The sequence below is a fragment of the Geotrypetes seraphini genome, chromosome 2, assembly GCF_902459505.1.
Source record: "Geotrypetes seraphini chromosome 2, aGeoSer1.1, whole genome shotgun sequence".
Lineage (NCBI taxonomy): Eukaryota > Metazoa > Chordata > Amphibia > Gymnophiona > Dermophiidae > Geotrypetes > Geotrypetes seraphini.
In genome coordinates this window covers 245,552,162-245,569,732 of record NC_047085.1, presented here as the reverse complement: position 1 = coordinate 245,569,732, position 17,571 = coordinate 245,552,162, and positions in this window count along the sequence as shown.

Below are 17,571 nucleotides of genomic sequence, written 5' to 3'. Positions count from 1 at the left end.
TGTTCGGAAATCTGAAATATGTATTTTACTGCCTAGAGATAAATAGTATACATGTGTATGAATGAGTATGATGGTGCACTCTGCATGTGGGGGGATGGGTGGGGGAGGTGTTTATTTTGGACTGCTATATGTGAATCCCTTGCTTATGATGGGAATTGTTATGTGAAATATTTTGGAGATAAAAGAGTCTGAGAGCTGGTCTCGATGGGCGACTATAATGAGGGGCTGGATGGCCCGGGTTGGTCGCCCATGGAGAAGCTGCTTATAGGTATTGGAAAGGGGGGGAGGAGGAGCAGGGCATGATGGGAGGAGGTTGAACAATACATGCCTCCGAGGTTCAGGGTCTTTCCCGTCCATCGGAGACAACTTTGCGGTAAGTATGGACTGGTTTTCTCTCACCTTGTCTTCCCCAGTGGTTTTCCGTGCTGATCAGATTGGCTGGGGCCGGCAGGTTGCTAGGGGTGGCGGGGTCCTAGGTCCCCCTGGCGTGCTGGAGCATTGCTGCGTGTCCGCAGTGGCTAGGGCCTGCCCTGCGGTCGGGTGTCTTGGTCAAGGCTTGGTCATATGTGCCTTTTGCGTGTTCCTGCATGGGTGCGGCAGCTGCGGAGGTCTTGGCGGTGTGTGGGGCCTTCGGGGGGGGGAGCCGGTTGTGCCCCGAGTCGCCGCTCCTCCAGTGACTGGCAGTTCTCTTTGTTGGAGGGCGGGTTGGTGCAGCGTTGCTATCCCGGGACGCCTGGTTTGTGCGCACCCCTCGGCAAGAGTCTGGCCCTGCACGTGTTGGGTGTGTGGGAGGCGTTAGGCCGGGCTTCTTATTGGCCGTTGCTCGCCTTGGTGGGCTGAGGTCCACTTTGGCTTTTGCCCTGCTCTGCATACAAAAAAACAGGTGCGGGGTTTCAGAGCAGGGGGAAGGGGTGTGAGGGTCGCTGCTTTGCACGTCTTCCGGACCATTGCTTCGGGGGCAGTGTGTGCGTGCTGTTTGGCTCGCTCAGATGCAGGGATAGGCCTGCATCTGATTGAAGGGAGGAACTGGGGTGATTCTGTGGACTCCCTGGGAGGGCAGGACCACGGTGGTTGTGTGCACTCCCAGGGGGGGCAGAACTGGGGTGGTTCTGTGGACTCCCCATGGGGGCAGAACTGAGGTGGTTCTGTGGACTCCCCAGGGGGCAGGACCGTGGTTCTGTGGACTCCCCGGGGAGAAGGAACTGGGGTGGTTCTGTGGACTCCCTGGGAGGGCAGGACCGTGGTGGTTCTGTGAACTCCCGGGGGGCGGAACTGGGGTGGTTCTGTGGACTCCCCGGGGGGGCAGAACTGGGGTGGTTCTGTGGACTCCCCGGGAGCAGGACCGAGGTAGTTCTGTGGACTCCCCATGGGGCAGGAACGGGGTGGTTCAGTGGACTCCCAGGTGTGTCGGGACCGGAGTGGTTCTGTGGACTCCTCAGGGGGGCAGGACCAGGGTGGTTCTGTGGACTCCTTGGGAGGCGATGGGACCAGGGTGGTTCTGTGGACTCCCTGGGGGGCAGGAATGGGGTGGTTCGGTGGACTCCCCGGGGTGTCGGGATGGGGGTGTTTTTGGGGACACCCATATGGGGACTGGACCTGGGGTTGTTCTCAGGACTCCAGGAGGGCCTTGGGGCTGGCCTGGGGTGGTTCATTGGTATCCATGGCAGGGGTAGGACTGGGGGTTCTGGGTATCTCCTTAGAGACCGTTTAGGAATGGGTGGTTATGTGGCTACCTGGGGAGGACTGGGTAGGTCTGGGGGTTTTCCAGTGAGGGATGGTGGTGTTGGTTGCACTCCGGTGGTAGGTGAGAGGTGCACGGTGGCGGCCAGGGCACCACAGGTTTGCAGTGCCCTCCCCCTAGGGCTTGGGGCGGTTAAGAAGCTGTTGGCTAGACTGGATGTCACGGTGGGGGCTGGAAGGCCCTGGTTCAGGTGCCGAGGGGTTCTATTCCCCCACCCCTGCATGTGGGGCTGTTTCTGGGTGCGTCAGTGGCAGGTTGTGGTAGGACTGGGGTGGTTTGGTGGGTTCTTGGAGAAGGGGGGACCAGGTGGTGCTTGGGCGCACTGGAGGGTGTTGCGGGGTTGCTATCGTGGCCCCTCGGATGTGTGGCACTTGCTTGGTGGTTCTCATGCATCGGACCGTGAGCTGGCTTGTGGTTCGGTCTGGTAGTGTCAGGAGCGGGTGTGGGCTGTATGAGAGCCTGGGGGATGTGGGGTGAGGTCCGGGTGTCTTAGTCTGCGACGCCTTTTCCCCTCTCCTCCTTTGGCCGGCGTGCCGCTAACTGTGGCACTGTTCTGTGGTTGCATCGGTTTGGCAGGTCTGGGGTGGTCCTGCAGAATCTCACATTAGGTCTGGGTATATCTGTTAGTTACATGTTGGTGGATCCAGTCCCGAGTTTATGGCCATTCCCCTTTTATTTTGGAGGTGTACTGCGGACCTGGGGTAGTATTTGATGGTGCCATAGGGTTGGACCGGGGTGATTCGGTGCGTGCCCTGGTGGGGCTGTGTCGGGGAGGAGGCGCGGTTTGGGATTTGGGAAGTGGCGGACGGTTCCTTCCGGGAGTCCTGGGACAGGACTTGTGTGATGGATTTGGGGTCAGGAGAGGGAATGGTATTCTTGCCGGCCCTCTGGTATAGAGGTGCGGGACAAGCTAGGGGTCCTAGACTTGGGGCTGTGTGGTATCCTGATGCTTTGATGGTGTGGTTGCGGTCAGTTGGGTTGGTCCCCTTTGCACATAGTGCGGTGCGGGGTATGATAGGGTGTGGAACGGCCGCGCACTGTGGGGGATTATTCTGCGGTTGTGTTCTGTGGTGCCTTCCCTTCAGTCTTTCCCTTCTGCTATGCTGGGCGGTCAGTGCCTTAGGGTTGCAGGCTGGAGATGCAAGGGCAGGGGGGCTATTCTGGTGGTGTTCAGGGGTGTCAACTTGGTTGTCCCACTTGGACTTTGCAGACTATTCCGGGGGGTTCCTCCGTGGGGGAGATGTGAGGCTGGCTGGGTGTCCTTGTCTACCTGGTAGCGAGGGAGGGGGGGGGGTTCGGCAGGGTTTGGGACTCGTCCATGGGTGTCCGATTCTGGGTTGCGGCCCGCCTGATGGGGTAGGTCCTGGGGCTTTGGGATTTGGCTTGGAGGTCAGCTGGCCCGAAGTTGGGGCCTTGGTGGGATCTTTCTTGGTTGCCACCTTGTAATAGGATAGCTGGGTATTCCATTCTTCTGGCAGAGAGGCAGGTTTGCCTGTAGGGGGATGTGTGTTACAATGAGGGTTTTCCCGGAGTGTGGATAGGTTTGGGGCCATAGATGGTGTGAGTCTTCCTCCCTCCCTGGAGGGTTTTCGGGGGTGCAGGCTCTTCGGAGTGCAAGGGAGGGTGCTGTTATGGAGCAGATCGCATTCGTGGTGCTACTGCTGGCCTTGTCATGGGGGTAGGGGATGCTTCTGGCCATTCTGATGCCGTTCTTGTGGGTCTGTGTTCCTTCCGGGCCCCTGGGATGCATGGAGTTCAGGGGTCATGCCCAGGATACAGTGGCGGACGTGGGGGATGATCGCCCGGTTGGAAGCGTGAGTTCGGTGCGTACAGTTGTGTGGGTTTGCCTGCTGTTGGTGGCGTATTTGGCTGTGCCCCTTTTGGTGGGGGTGCCGGCCTCATTATTGTTTAGTTGCAGGGTTGGGTGGGGGCATTTCTGAGCTTCGAGCGCATGGGGCTGCAGCTTTGTTTTTGGATGGGGGGGCCTGTAGTTTACAGGCCTGTGTGGTGATCTCGAGCTACAAGCTTTGGCTCATCGGAAGATGAGCGGTTATGTGGTAGTGTGATCAGCTTAGGGGTGACATCACTGGTTATGTGACCCAGCATGGGGGGCATGGAGGTACATGCCTTACCCCCGCAGGCTCATTCGGGGATGAGCCATTAGGGGGAAGTGAGCTCATGGGAGCTGATGGGCTTTTAGGCACGTGTCACGGAAAAGGGGCATGGAGGTCCATGCCACCCCATAGACTCTTGCTTCATGGTGGGGTCAGGTGGAATTTAATTTTGATTTGTCAAATTGCAATGTTTTTGTAGCTTGGGAGGTGACGCAATTGTTAATTGCTTATTTACTTCTTGTCCCAATAAACAAAGCTGCGGCCTGTTTATGACCATAAATAAAGAGTCTGTGGTTTATTTATGGTTGTTATTATTGTGGAGGTTATATGGGATTTGATAAACAGGAGAGCGTGGAAATTTAGGGTATAAGAAGGTAAAGGGGTGATGGGTGAGGTGGGGCAACAACTGGGCCATTCCAGATCCATATGTTATGTATTCTACTATCTAATTGTTTATGTGAAAAACTTTCAATAAAAAATATTTGAACTAAAAGGTTAAATACAATGAAAAAAAATCATTGTATTAGAAATGTTTGCTGAATAACTCAATTTCTAAGACTTGGTCTCTTCTTTTGGATTATGACACAATTTATGGTATTATAACCAAGGAATTATAGTATCCAAATGTTTTGTAATATCTTAACTGGAGCCTATTCTGTCAACATCCACGGGATATAAAAGCTGAATATCATCAACATATAAACAACTGTAAAACCAAGGGAGTTAATGAGGGTAGCTCAAGGCAATAAAATCAAAGAACAGCTACCAGTAATGATCCTTGTAGGTTTTCACAGAAAAAGCATGTCCATATCTCTGCAGGTACTTTTTCCATGTAAATTGTCAAAGGGAAATTATCTCCTAAATTCTTTAAAAAAGCACAAAAAACTGTGAATGTAATTTATGTGAATGCAAGCTAATTAGCACCAATAATCAGTTTCTTAACAAGCAATAACCAGTTCTAATTAAAATCAATCACAAGTTACATGTTTCAATTTAGGCATGGAATCTTCATCTAAATTTTACCTGTGAATCAAAAGGGGGACATTGAATGGGCAGATCATGGATGTGTTATGGATGGACTGAGGGGGCGGGCATTACTTTCAGTTACATGCATAATTATAGAATACACTATTTCACATATGGTAGTATAGTTATTCCACCATTTAAATACCCTTATGGTTTTTTCTATTTTTTCATACAGTTTTAAAGGATCCTCAGCGGCACCACTTGGAACTCAATAGTATTTCATTGTACCAAGCTTTACATGTCAACTCGTCATCGGGTCCCAATTGTTCTTATCAATTTTAACATATATATTCTTCGCTTCTGCATATTTATCAAACACTTTGAAATTCAAATATTTTTATAATTTTATAAGCTATCACTTAGCTTCTAGATGTGGTCTCCGGCTAGGGGAATGTCATACCGACATGTTTCGCTAGAAGTAGCTTTATCAAGGAATTTTCCCCTATAAAAACAGCAAAAGTTACATTAGACACTGTACGGACAAAATCGCGAGTTGACACGTAAAGCTTGGTACAATGAAATACTATTGAGTTCCAAGTGGTGCCGCTGAGGATCCTTTAAAACTGTATGAAAAAATAGAAAAAACCATAAGGGTATTTAAATGGTGGAATAACTATACTACCATATGTGAAATAGTCTTGCTTAAGGACCCTTGTGAAAATTTGATTGTGTTATTAGTGTAATTATAGAATACAGGCATCTGAGCTTAAATTTAGGCACAGGCATTTTGCACCACATTTTCCTAAGTTTAGTCATGTTTCCTAGGCGTAATCACTATTCTGTAAACCACATCTAACTTTAAGCTTCTTTTCTTTTTTTTTTTGTTTAGTTTTCTGCATCAAATTTTTGGGTGCCATATATAGACTTTAGCACTATGTGCATGGCTAAAAAATTTTGTTTCTGGATGTTCACAATTTTTTTCTCAATCTCCAGGTAGTATTTTTCAGTTGTTTCACATTCTGTGTGTGTTTGAAAATGTGCACAAATTGATCATACACATGCAGATTCATACGAATATTACATTTTCCTTTTAGAAATTGGTCCAAAGGCCACAGATAGAAGTACCCACAGTTTCTGCAATAACCTGCATTGTTTTAAAAATGCCTCCCTTTCAGTATCAGGTGCATGTGATGAACCTAATACTAGGTGTGAAAAGCCCCCCCCCCCCCCGCATCAGAATATTTGTGACAGACAACAGAGTTTTGTATACACTTTAAAATGTTACAGCAGAACTTAATCCTTGACTCTCTCTGAGAATGAAATGTTATGTTTATAAGTAGAACTTGTTTATGAAATCACATCTTTGGCATTTGTAGGAAATAATATGAATAAAGGTGGTTAGGCAATGTATAATGTGAACAGAGAATTAAGAAAGGACATAGCCTTTAGACTAGAAAGTGACATGATAACCCTTACCACGGGAAATCTGTGGTTACTGTGGGCACTCCCATGGTTACTGGTATCTTTGGCAATTTTGCCCAGTATTACCACGGTGATAGTTGACCATTTCATGGTAGTGCCACAGGAATGGAAACTGCCTCCATGGCAATACCGCAGCAATGGAGATGCAGGGCACCCTCCCTAAATACCTTTTAATACTGAAAATGGCTGCCTAGATTTCATAGGGCAGCCTTGCAAAGCTTCATGAAGGCTCACAAGTTTCAGCAGCCATTTACAGAATATTTGGACCGGCAGTGGTGACAGCTCTATCAACAGGGGGGGCGGGGGGGGGGGGGCAGGAAAGAATTAGACTTTTTCCTGCTTCCAAAGAAGCCACTAGACCACTGGAACTTTAAAAGGTAGGGTAGGGGGGTAGGTGGACAGTGTTCCTTCAGCCGGCAGCGTGAGTGAATATGCTGCCTTCAGTAGCCCGGAAGCGTTCCCTCTGCTACTCCTTCCTGTCCCTTCATATGCAGGAAGTAATAGCAGAAGGAAAGCTTCTGGGCCTCTGAAGGTAGCGTGTTCACTTACGCTGCTGGCTGCCCAGATCCAGTGAATGGGAGGAACGTGGGGGGGGGGGGCATTAGAGAAATGCTGGACCATGGGGATGGAGAGGGAAAAAAAAGAAAGATGCCAGACCTCCAGGGCAGGGAAAGGGAAGAGGAGGACAGAAATGCTAGACCATGGTACGGAATAGGAGGAGGAGGGAAGAGAAAGTGAAAAGAGGTGATACCGGACCACAAGAAGGGAGAAAGGGAAGGAGAGAGATTTAAGACCAATTGAGGGGGAGGGAAGGAGAGAGAAATGCCATACCAGGGAAGGTGGAAAGAAAGAGAGAAAGAAAGAGATATTCCAGACTAGGATAAGGAGGAAGAAGGAAGGGAAGGAGAAAAATACCAGATCACAAGAAGGAGGAAAGGAAAGGAGAAAGATAGACTACTGGAGGGGAAAGAAGGAAAGAGAGATGCCAGACCACAAAGAAGGAGGTAAGGAAGGGAAAGTGATGGCAGACTGTAAGAAGGAGAGGAGAAAGATGTCAGACCACTAGGGGGGGGGAGAGATGGAAAAAAATACTGTTTAAGAAACATTGGAAATAGGTGAGAAGAAAGAAAGGGAAGATGGTACACATAGATGGAGGGAAAGGGTGGCAAGAGGGATAAGATGGTGCATGTGGATAGATGGGTAGACATGGAACAGTAGATAGAAATGAGAAGGAAGAAGAAAAATTGAAGAAAGCTGAATATTAAAATTAATGCCAAAGATTGAGCCAAAACAGACCGGGGATTTTAAATTACAGTCCACTTGAGGGGGCAATACTTTCAAAATAGAACAAAACACAAAAAAACCCCTCTCATCAATACTGGGCAAGTTTCTCAAATAATATCATCATATAACATTTAAAGGCTTTTAAATATTTAAATGTGCTTATAAGCTCTTCAGCAAGGCACCACAGCAGCGGTACAATGTCGCTGGAAAGGTGCTTGAATTTTAATCATAACACATTGCATGGAGCAAGGATTCTTGCTTCTACTGGAGTGGCAAATGTTGTTTAACAGTAGACCACTTATCTGAAAAGGTCAGTTCACGGCTCTACTGTTAAACAACTTTTGTAGAGCCATAACATTTGCCACTCCAGCAGAAGCAAGAATCTTTGCTCCATGCAATGTGTTATGATTAAAATTCAAGCACCTTTCCAGCAACATTGTACCGCTGCTGTGGCACCTCGCTGAAGAGCTTATGAGCACATTTAAATATTTAAAAGCCTTTAATTGTTATATGAGGATATTATTTGAAAAACTTGCCCAGTATTGATGAGAGGGGTTTTTTTGTGTTTTGTTCTATTTTGAAAGATGGATGTAGGGCAGAAAGTGAAGGACAAGAGAAAAAGCAAATGGATAAGAAAGCCCAGGAAAAAGAGTTAAGGGCATAGACATAAGGAAGTGCAACCAGAGACTGGGAAAAGATGTGTAGAAAAATAAAATCACCAGACAAGAAAGGTAGGAAAATTATTTTATTTTTCAATTTAATGATTGAAACATGTTGGTGAGCATACAGGTTTGCTCATAGGTGGGTAAAGTGTATATGAATGATGGCACATGACGCAAAAGGTTCAAAAAATGTATTGCATTTATTTATTTCCATAACAAGTATCAAAAGATTATTGCATTATTGCGTCATCGGGAGATCTTTACAGATGCCAAACGCCGGCATTTCTGGTAAAAATCTCAACCTGATAATTCATTGCTCACCAATATATATTTTCTGTCCAGTCTGACATCATACTTGTCAGCCAATCACCTAATAGAAGCTGTCCTTAAGTTTGAACAAAGAACTTCCTTTTTCGACATCAAAATAAAAGTTTCAGAAATCATATTTTTGTTTACCTTCACTTTCTAAATATATATAAACCCGTTATTACATGTCCAATATTCTTTTTCTCTTCAGCATCTGCTGAAAAGTTCATGTCCCTGTTAGCACAGAAAAAGGAGGAGGAGGGGCTATTCCCCCCCCCTGCTCTGAGTCTCTCAAAGACTGGTACAATGTTTCTGATTCTAACTATTTCCAGATGTTGTTCTCAGATTTCTCCTTAAAGGTACTTCAGGTTTAAAATATATAAAATATTGGAAATTAAGTACAAACCATTCTTTCACATATCTTTCATAGCATCCATCATTCACTCGGGGCCCCATTCACACACAACACGGTATATTGCATTCATACTTAATACAAAAAGGCTTTCTCTGTTATACCCTAATTTGGGATATGCTCCACCTAACCAGCTCAAGCACATCTGTTATCAATTAGACCATGAGGCTCAAGGCGGGAAACCTGAACAAAGACACAGAGAGGACAAACAAAAGTAGAGAACCAAGATGGAGTTCTTAATCCCTCTAGAAGTATGTTACACATTACCTGATTTCCTCTATGATCTGGCTTAATAGCAAAATACATAACAAGAATATTATTATGCTTTTCCTTAATATTAATATGTAGTGTGTTTTTCTGGCCTTGGCTATATCCTTATTCAGATTTTCATGTGCCCACTTTTCCGTATGTTTCTATTGGGTGTGGCCTTAACTTTCATATGTACTTCTAACTAGTTTACCCAGAACCATATGAAAAGCAGGTATTTTTGTAGGAAAAATCTACAAAATACTGCACCCTCTTGTCCTACACACTATCCTTTCCATAGCGTCCCCTACAGCCCATGAGTGCCAGTGTTCAGTTGGTTATGAGAATTTACATCTGCTGTCTATATTTTGCACTGTTCAGGAAGAAATGCATTTTGTATTATACTGCTGAGTCTGGCATTACGGTTTTGTTTGTGTTTATTAAGACTTATAGTTTGTATTTGAATAGGGTTTATCTGTGCTCTGCATGTGTGATCAAGGCTAGGTGTTCTGGTAGGAATGAATGTGGAGAAGCATTATTGGTGTCATGGCCCAAAGTAAGAACATATTTGTCAGCTCTCCTTCACCCCTTTTGGACCCAAAATGGCCCTCGCTTTTTGGAAGCGGGGAGGAGAGAGGGGGGCAGAGGCAGGATGGTATTATGCACAGTATAGGGGGGATATACATTTTTTTTCTCTCTTTCTGGTGTCAAAATCCATTCTCTGCAGTGTGACACATTTATGTACAATTTTTTTATTTTCTTTTTAGTTCAATAGAAATAATTTAACTTCTCAATTTTTAAATATAATTTAACATAATTTTCAAAAATTGCTTGCCTTTGCATCCCCTCCCCCCAAAAAAACCCCCTGCTCACCACGTGCCAGCCCATCCGAAACCAACCGCTGCTCAGAACACATCATGACTTGCAAAGCTGCTTCACTGGCTTAGAGGGAACATTGTAGGCAGGAGAAATGGATGGCAGAGGAGGGGAGACACCGAAAGATGGCAGGCAGGCAAAGCAAGGAGGGAGGTAGGAATGATGAATGAATGGCACAGGAAGAGGGCAGGAGTGTAACAATGGATGGGCCCGCATGCCCACCCCCTCCACATTGGCGTTGGGGAAGCAGGGTGGGTCCCGCTGTCCAACGGGTCAGTCAGCGGCAGCGACTCCTACAGGCTGCCTACCGCTAACCTGGAAGCCTCTCCTCTGCCTCTATTTACAACTTCTTGTTTCTGCTGGGGTAGGATGCAGCAGTAGAGAGGCTTTCGGGTTAGTGGCAGGCAGCCTGTAGTGACTGCTGCTGCTAACTCTGACCCGTTGAAGCTGCAGTGAAGAGAGGGAGGTGCAGAAGCCAGCAAGAGAGACTGAGTTAGCTGTAAGTGTGGTGGGGGAGGGATAAGAAAGAAAGATGCTGCACTGGGTTGAAAGGACAAGAGAAGGAGGATTTTTGGACATGGGGTGGAGGGGAGGAAGGTACTGCAAAGGGTTGGAGAGAGACAAGAAAGGGAAAATGTCACATATGTCTGTCTTGTCTGTTTAGATTGTAAGCTCTTTCCAGCAGGGACTGTCTTTTCTATGACTCTGGACAGCGCTGCGTGTGTCTGGTAGCGCTATAGAAATAATTAATAGTAGTGGTAGTAGTAGTCGTAGACTGCAAGGAGAAGGGAGAAATGTTGGGGAATAGGGGTGAATGGAGAGAGAGGGTTAAATGTTAACAGTTATGGAGGAAGGGAGGAAGGAAGAGATGTTTGACCCAGGGCACAAAAGAAGGGGAGAGAGATGGTGGATAATGGGAGAGAGGCAGAGATGTTGAACATGGCAGAGAAAGGAAGAAGAGAGATGTTGGACCAAGGGTGCAAGGGAGGGAGAGGGAGAGATATTGGACATGGGGGTGTATGAGAAGGAGGGAGAGAATGATATAAGAGGTGTTAACTTTTTAATGTAGTGATTGTAATATGTCAGTTTTTTTAAAAAATTACATCTACTATTTTTATATTTTGCACAGTACAGGAGGATATCACTTTTTCTCTGATGTTGCATTGTGGTTCCTTGGGGATTCAATTTAATATTTTTCTACGTGTTTCTATTTTTAATATGTAGTCATTCTATACTGTTTGAGGGTCTGTGTATGTTCTCTGTTAGTATTAACTGTGCAGGATGGATCTGTACTAATCTGGCTTCTTTAGTTTTCCAAAGGGTTTATTGATGTTCTAGTACACATTGTAGTGTTTGGTGCTGTTTTTTCCCTAAGTAGGTCCTTGTTACGTGACTCGTAGATGTTACTGCTATTATGGTACAGTCGAATTGATCTCAGGTACTGAGTGACATTTGTAGTGTTCTGTATTACTTCACAGTATGCCTGTTACTGCATTTTGGATTTAGATCTCAATAATAGCTTACGGCAAGTTTCATTCAGGTACAGTAGGTATTTTCATCATCCTGGATAGCTTACAATTTAAGTTTTGTACCTGATTCAATGGATGGTTGAATGACTTGTCCAAGATTTCAAGGAGCAACAGTGACATCCCTAGTTCTCATCCTGCAGCTCTTTTAGGTACAGCTCATTCACTGGCGGACAAGGCCGAAGCAGCCTGTTTAGAGTGCTGCCGGCCCAACGCTGATTTGGAGGAGATACCGGTATGTAGGGCTCACTCGCGGTCAACGGTTCGGATGGGAGGGAAGGATGGCTGCTGGGCAAGGGTTCTTTTGCACATGAGTTGGGAAGGAGGGAGGGAAGGATGGAAGCTGCTGCACGAGGGATGGGATGGAGGGAGGGAATGATGGAAGCTAGGCAAGGGTTCTGTTTCATGAGGGATGGTAGGGAAGGAAAGAAGCTGGGCAAGGGTTCTGCTGCACAGGGGGATGAAAGGGATGGAGGGATAGAAAAATGCTGCACAGGGAAGGCACACGGGGATGGGTAAGAGGGAGGAAAGATGCTACACATGTGGGGGAGAGAAAGGAAAGAGGAAGAATTGGGATGAAGGAGAGGAAGGGAGAGATGATCATGTACATACCCCGAAAATAAGACCTGTTGTGTTTTTTGGGCCCAAAATTAATATAAGACACTCTTATTTTCAGGGAAACACACTATATAAAATTGTATAAATTCATGTTTCTGCTTTGAGTGGGGAGACACAGGGAATAAAATTAAGACTGCGGGGACAGGGAGGGGAAAGGGATGAAAATTGCAGGAACAGGGATGAAATATGCACTTCACTGCGGGGATGGGGATGGGATAGGGATGAGAAGAGGGGGGGGGGACAGGGATGAATTTTTGTCTCAATGTCACTCTGTACTTTAGATGCAGAATGGGTAACCAGAATCAAATATGCTTTGTTATGTAATGTACTAGTAGTGACTTTTTACTATGTCATCACAACTGATCGCATCCAGTTCTGGTGCTTATGTTTTAGTTTTATCCTGCATGGTAATGGGTTTTTGTTGACATGAAAATGGCCTGATTAATGAAGTATTGTATCAGATGTTGACTAACTGCTTGTGCAAGTTTGATCTAAATTCTAATAGAAGGCACAAGCACACGAGAAACAAAGACCCTGCCACATGCAGTGGTGTAGCCAGGAATTTACAAGAGGGGTGTATCTCTAACCCAGTCCGCAAAGCTCTCACATTTCCCTACCTCCTACCCCTAAGTTTATAGTCCGGTATCTCTCCATTCCCTTCCCACCCCACAAAGTTCTCACAATTTCCTTCTTCCCCCTACAGTCAAGAATTTTGATTCTCCGCTCCCTTCCTGGACCACAAAGCTCTCATCATTTCCTCCCTCCTGCCCCACCCCTCTATTTACAGTCCAATATCATTCAATTCCCTTCCCATGCTGAAAAGCTCTCCCAATTCCCTATTTCTCCTCACTCATGTTTCTCCCTCTGTACCTTAAAATCACCTTTGCCTAGGCACTCCAGCAGCAGCAGCAGCAGCACTCATAGGCTGCTTGTATCCTACATCAGAGTCTTCTCTCTGAACCATCCCACCCTTCAGAAAACAGTGAGTTACACCAAAAGGGGTGGGATGGTTCAGAGAGAAAGCCCTGGCGTAGGCTGCAAGCAGCCTATGAGTGCTGCTGACACTGGCACCGAGCAAAGACCGGAGGTGATTTTAAGGCAGGGGGGGGGGGGGAGCAGGGGAGGGAACTGCGAGAGCTTTGTAGGTCTGGGAAGTTGTTCAATACATCCACCACCCTTTCTGTAAAGAAATATTTCCTTAGATTACTCCTCGGTTTACCCCCTTTCACCTTCAGTAGATGAGCCAGAGCTTCATTCTCGTTGATGAGATTTGTGTCTTGTGCATTTATATACTTTCATAGTATTTAAATATCTCAACCATGTCTCCTCTGTTCTGCCTTTCCTCCAGGGTACATATGTTTAGAATATTAATCTGTCCCCATATGCTTTGTGTTTTATGATAAAGACCATTAACTAAGTTAGTGGCTGCCCTCTGGTCCAACTCCATCCTGTTTATATTCTTTTGAAGGCACAATCTCTAGCATTATATGCAGTACACCAAAAGATTCACACAAGGCACATTCTAAAGAACTATGATATCCTTTTTCCTATTGATCATTTGACTCCCTAGGCACCCAAGTATTTTTCTTCCATTCATCTACCTCTTTTGGCAACTCAGATACCCTAGATTTCACTCTTCTTCTGTGTAACCTAAAAGCATGTCCTTGCATTTATAGCATTTAATCTTAGCTGCCAAAATCTAGACAATTTTTCAAGTTTTGTTAGATCCCTCCTCTTTTTCCATGTTGCAGATGTTGGTTTCAACTGATGAGTCTTCTGCAATATCTCAAGGTAATTTTATAACGAAAAATATCTCTGTGCACACCTCTGTTCTCAGAATTAATTCCATTAACCTCCATATCAATCCATTTTAAACCTAATCAGTCACTTTGTTCTCCTCTACACACTCACACCGAGTTGAAGGATGACCATTTAATGGTGTTGAGCCTTCAACTCTGTTTCCTTGGTTTGTTTTGGATGGGATGGAGTAGGAGAATAGGGAATGCTGAAACAGAATAATAGGGGTGGAGGTAGTATTAAAGAACAGCCATTCTACTACCTGGAGAAGTGTGTGAGCTTTGTGGCATTCCTGCCAGGAAAAAACAAAAAAATGACCCCAAAATATCCACAGAGAAGAAAATCCAAAAGAAACCAAAAGAAACTCTGTGGAATGACGATGTTCCTTAATGGACTTTATTTGAAAATGTCAAAGTTCCAAATGTACACTAAAATCATCCACATAAAAGTAAAGTGACCCACATAAAAGCCTTAAAGGACCTAGTCCGCTAGGGATGCAGGACCCAACACGATCCGCGTTTAGACAAAAAGTCTTCTTCAGGGGTCCTATAAATAATGAAGCGTATGTTAAGAATATATGTAAGTTATGAAAGATAGTGGTTATAAAATCTAAGACTGTGAGTGATATCCAGGCACAGGAGGGTAGTGGGAGCATCCCTATAAGTTCTGATTCCTGTTAGTTTTGTCAGTTTCAGTTTGGGGCCATTTTTGTTGGTTAGAGGGGCTTCTCAGGATTTTCTGCAGGTAGTAGCAGTGCAATATTAAAACTTGCTGCCTGTAGCTGGGAACTAGAAGACTTGTGGCTATCAGACACATTATTGTTTATAATAATAATAATAATAATATTTTATTTTGTATACCGCCATACCCAGGGAGTTCAAGGCGGTTCACAACAGATAGATGAATTACATACAGTGCGATTCGAAAAAAGAAGAACATAACAAGGCAATCGTGGGGACATACTCGTTTACATGAACGGTTTAGGAGGGGGAAGGGCTAAATACGGGATACATACAGTGTGTGCTGCAGTAGGATACAATATGGGAACTTGAGGCTCTTTATGGTGTCAGATGTCATTGCCATGGTTTCTGTTATGCAGAATTATCATTGTTGAACCTTAAGAGATCAGTCTTTCATCTTAGTGATTGTCAGAAGAGGTATCCTTGGGGTGTGAGTGGGGGCCTGTGGACTTGATGGTGGTAGTAGGGGTTTGGTTATATGCGGATGATGTGCAATTTTTATTTGAAGTACCTGATGATCTCTCTCAGGGTTTTCAGGTGCTGTCTTCTTAGCTGGATGTGGCCTGGATGTCGAAGAATGGGCTTCGATTAAATATAGCACAAATTAAAATCTTGTGATTATCATCTGCTTGAATACATGATACTCCAGTGAGTTTTATCTTTGATGGAGTCACAATCCCTTTACAAAAGGAAATCAAGAGTGTGGGAGTTCTGTTGGACTCCTCCTTAACCTTTCGAGGACATATCACTTCAGTAGTCAGGACAATCTTTTTAAAGATTTGCCGGTACTAAGATTACACAAGTTACTTTCTCCAGAAAATTTTCGACAATACTGCAGTGTTTTGTGCTGCCCCACTTGGACTATTGTAATGCACTTTTTTGTGGTTTGCCCAAAAAAGCATTGCTTGCTGTACAGGTAGCAAAAAATGCAGCGGTATGGGTAATTGGTGGTCTTCTTCGCACTGGGCATATAACTTCATTGTTGGCTGAGTTGCATTGGCTTCCAGTGTTACGGAGAGTTAAGATTAAAATCAGTGTTGGTATTTAAAGCTCTTCGAGATATGTTGCCGAGGGCCCTGAGTTCTTTGATTAGACTGTATGTTCCATCTCTCTTTCTGCAATCCATGACTCAGTATCTTTTGGAAGTTCCACCTTTGTTGATTATCACAAACACTACAATTCGATCCAGGGTATTTAGCGTTATAGGCCCACGGTTGTGGAATGCCATTCCTGATGCAATCTGTCAGATCTCACTGTTCCTCCTTTTGAAAAGCCTTGAAGGCTTATTTTTTCCAGGAAGCTTTTACTAACCTATGAAAGAGAAAAGTGCGTAGCAGAAACATACTTTTTGTATTTCTGACAATTTTAAATTGTAATTTTAGTGTGTGCTTGTTTATTTTATTTGTATGTACTTTGTAATCCACATAGATCTTTGTGAATTGAGGAATATAAATATTTTAAAATAAAAAAATAAATTATCCTTCCTGAGTGCTCCTTAAACTCCTCAATGACTAATGGTCACAGGCTTTCTGCTTCTAAACGTTTATACCTCTATATCAAGTTCCTCTGCAAGTTCTCTTTTAGCCTTCTTTATCAATACTTTACTGTATTTCTGTTGGTATAATACACACACACCCAGGGGGAGGGAGGGCGGGAGGGAGGTATTTCTTTTGTATGGTTCTATTCCCTTATGAAAATGTTGGGTGGGTGGGTCTTTTTTTAATGTTGTATGGATTCTGATTGATTATAAGTACATATATGATTTCTATTATTTGTATAGATATTGTATTGCATTTTTGTTAGCTTTAGAAACTCAATAAAGATTAAAAAAAAAATACTTTGCATCTAACTTTCCAGTGCTTGTACAGTTTCTTGTTTTCTTCATTTGAATCCTTTTTTATTTTTCGAAGGATATCCTTTTGGCTCTAATAGCCTCTTTCACTTCACCATTTAACCATGCCAACTGTTTTGCTTTCCTGCCACTCTTTTTTCATATGTGGAATGCAGCCGGTCTGGAATACAACTGGCTTCCAAAGATTGTGTTTTTAAACATTACCAATAATGTTCAAAAATGTCCCATTTAGTTCAGACATAGGAACAAATAAATAACTAAATATTTTAAAAATGCAACCTATATTATAGCAAAAATTGTGGAGAAAAAAAAGTCTGCAGCGAGACTTACAAGAGCCTAGGTGTTATATCACAACTCTGCTGGTACAAATCACTGTCACTGGTCACAAAAAAACCTCCACAATCAATGTAGAGAAGTATTTGAATATCTACCAAAAATCACTAACCCCCTCCTTTACTAACATGTAGGACGGGTTTTAGCGCTGGCAGTGGCGGTAACTGCTCTTGCGCTCATAGAATTCCTATGAGCGTCAGAGCAGTTACCACCACTGCTGGCGCTAAAACCCACACTATGCGTTAGTAAAGGAGAGGGTAACATAAATGTATATAATGCAATTTTTTTAAAAACCACTGTGTCCTTTAATAGAAGAAATCAAGTATTTAACTTCTTTAACCTGAAGACAATAGATATCAAAAGGTACTGTACAATTTTTTTTACAACTTATTAATGGCAATCCATGTCCCCTAACACCTGCTAAAACTATGATATTAAATCCCTCCCTCCTCCACACACCCCCTCCCCCCAATGGATTCAAACAACCAACAGCTCAACAGATGGGAAGGAAAAGCAACTGACAGAAATGTTCCCACCACCTGCTATACCTAGGAAGAAGCAGGAATGCCACAAAGCTTATATACTCCTCCAAGTAGGGAGTTAGCTACATAGGAAC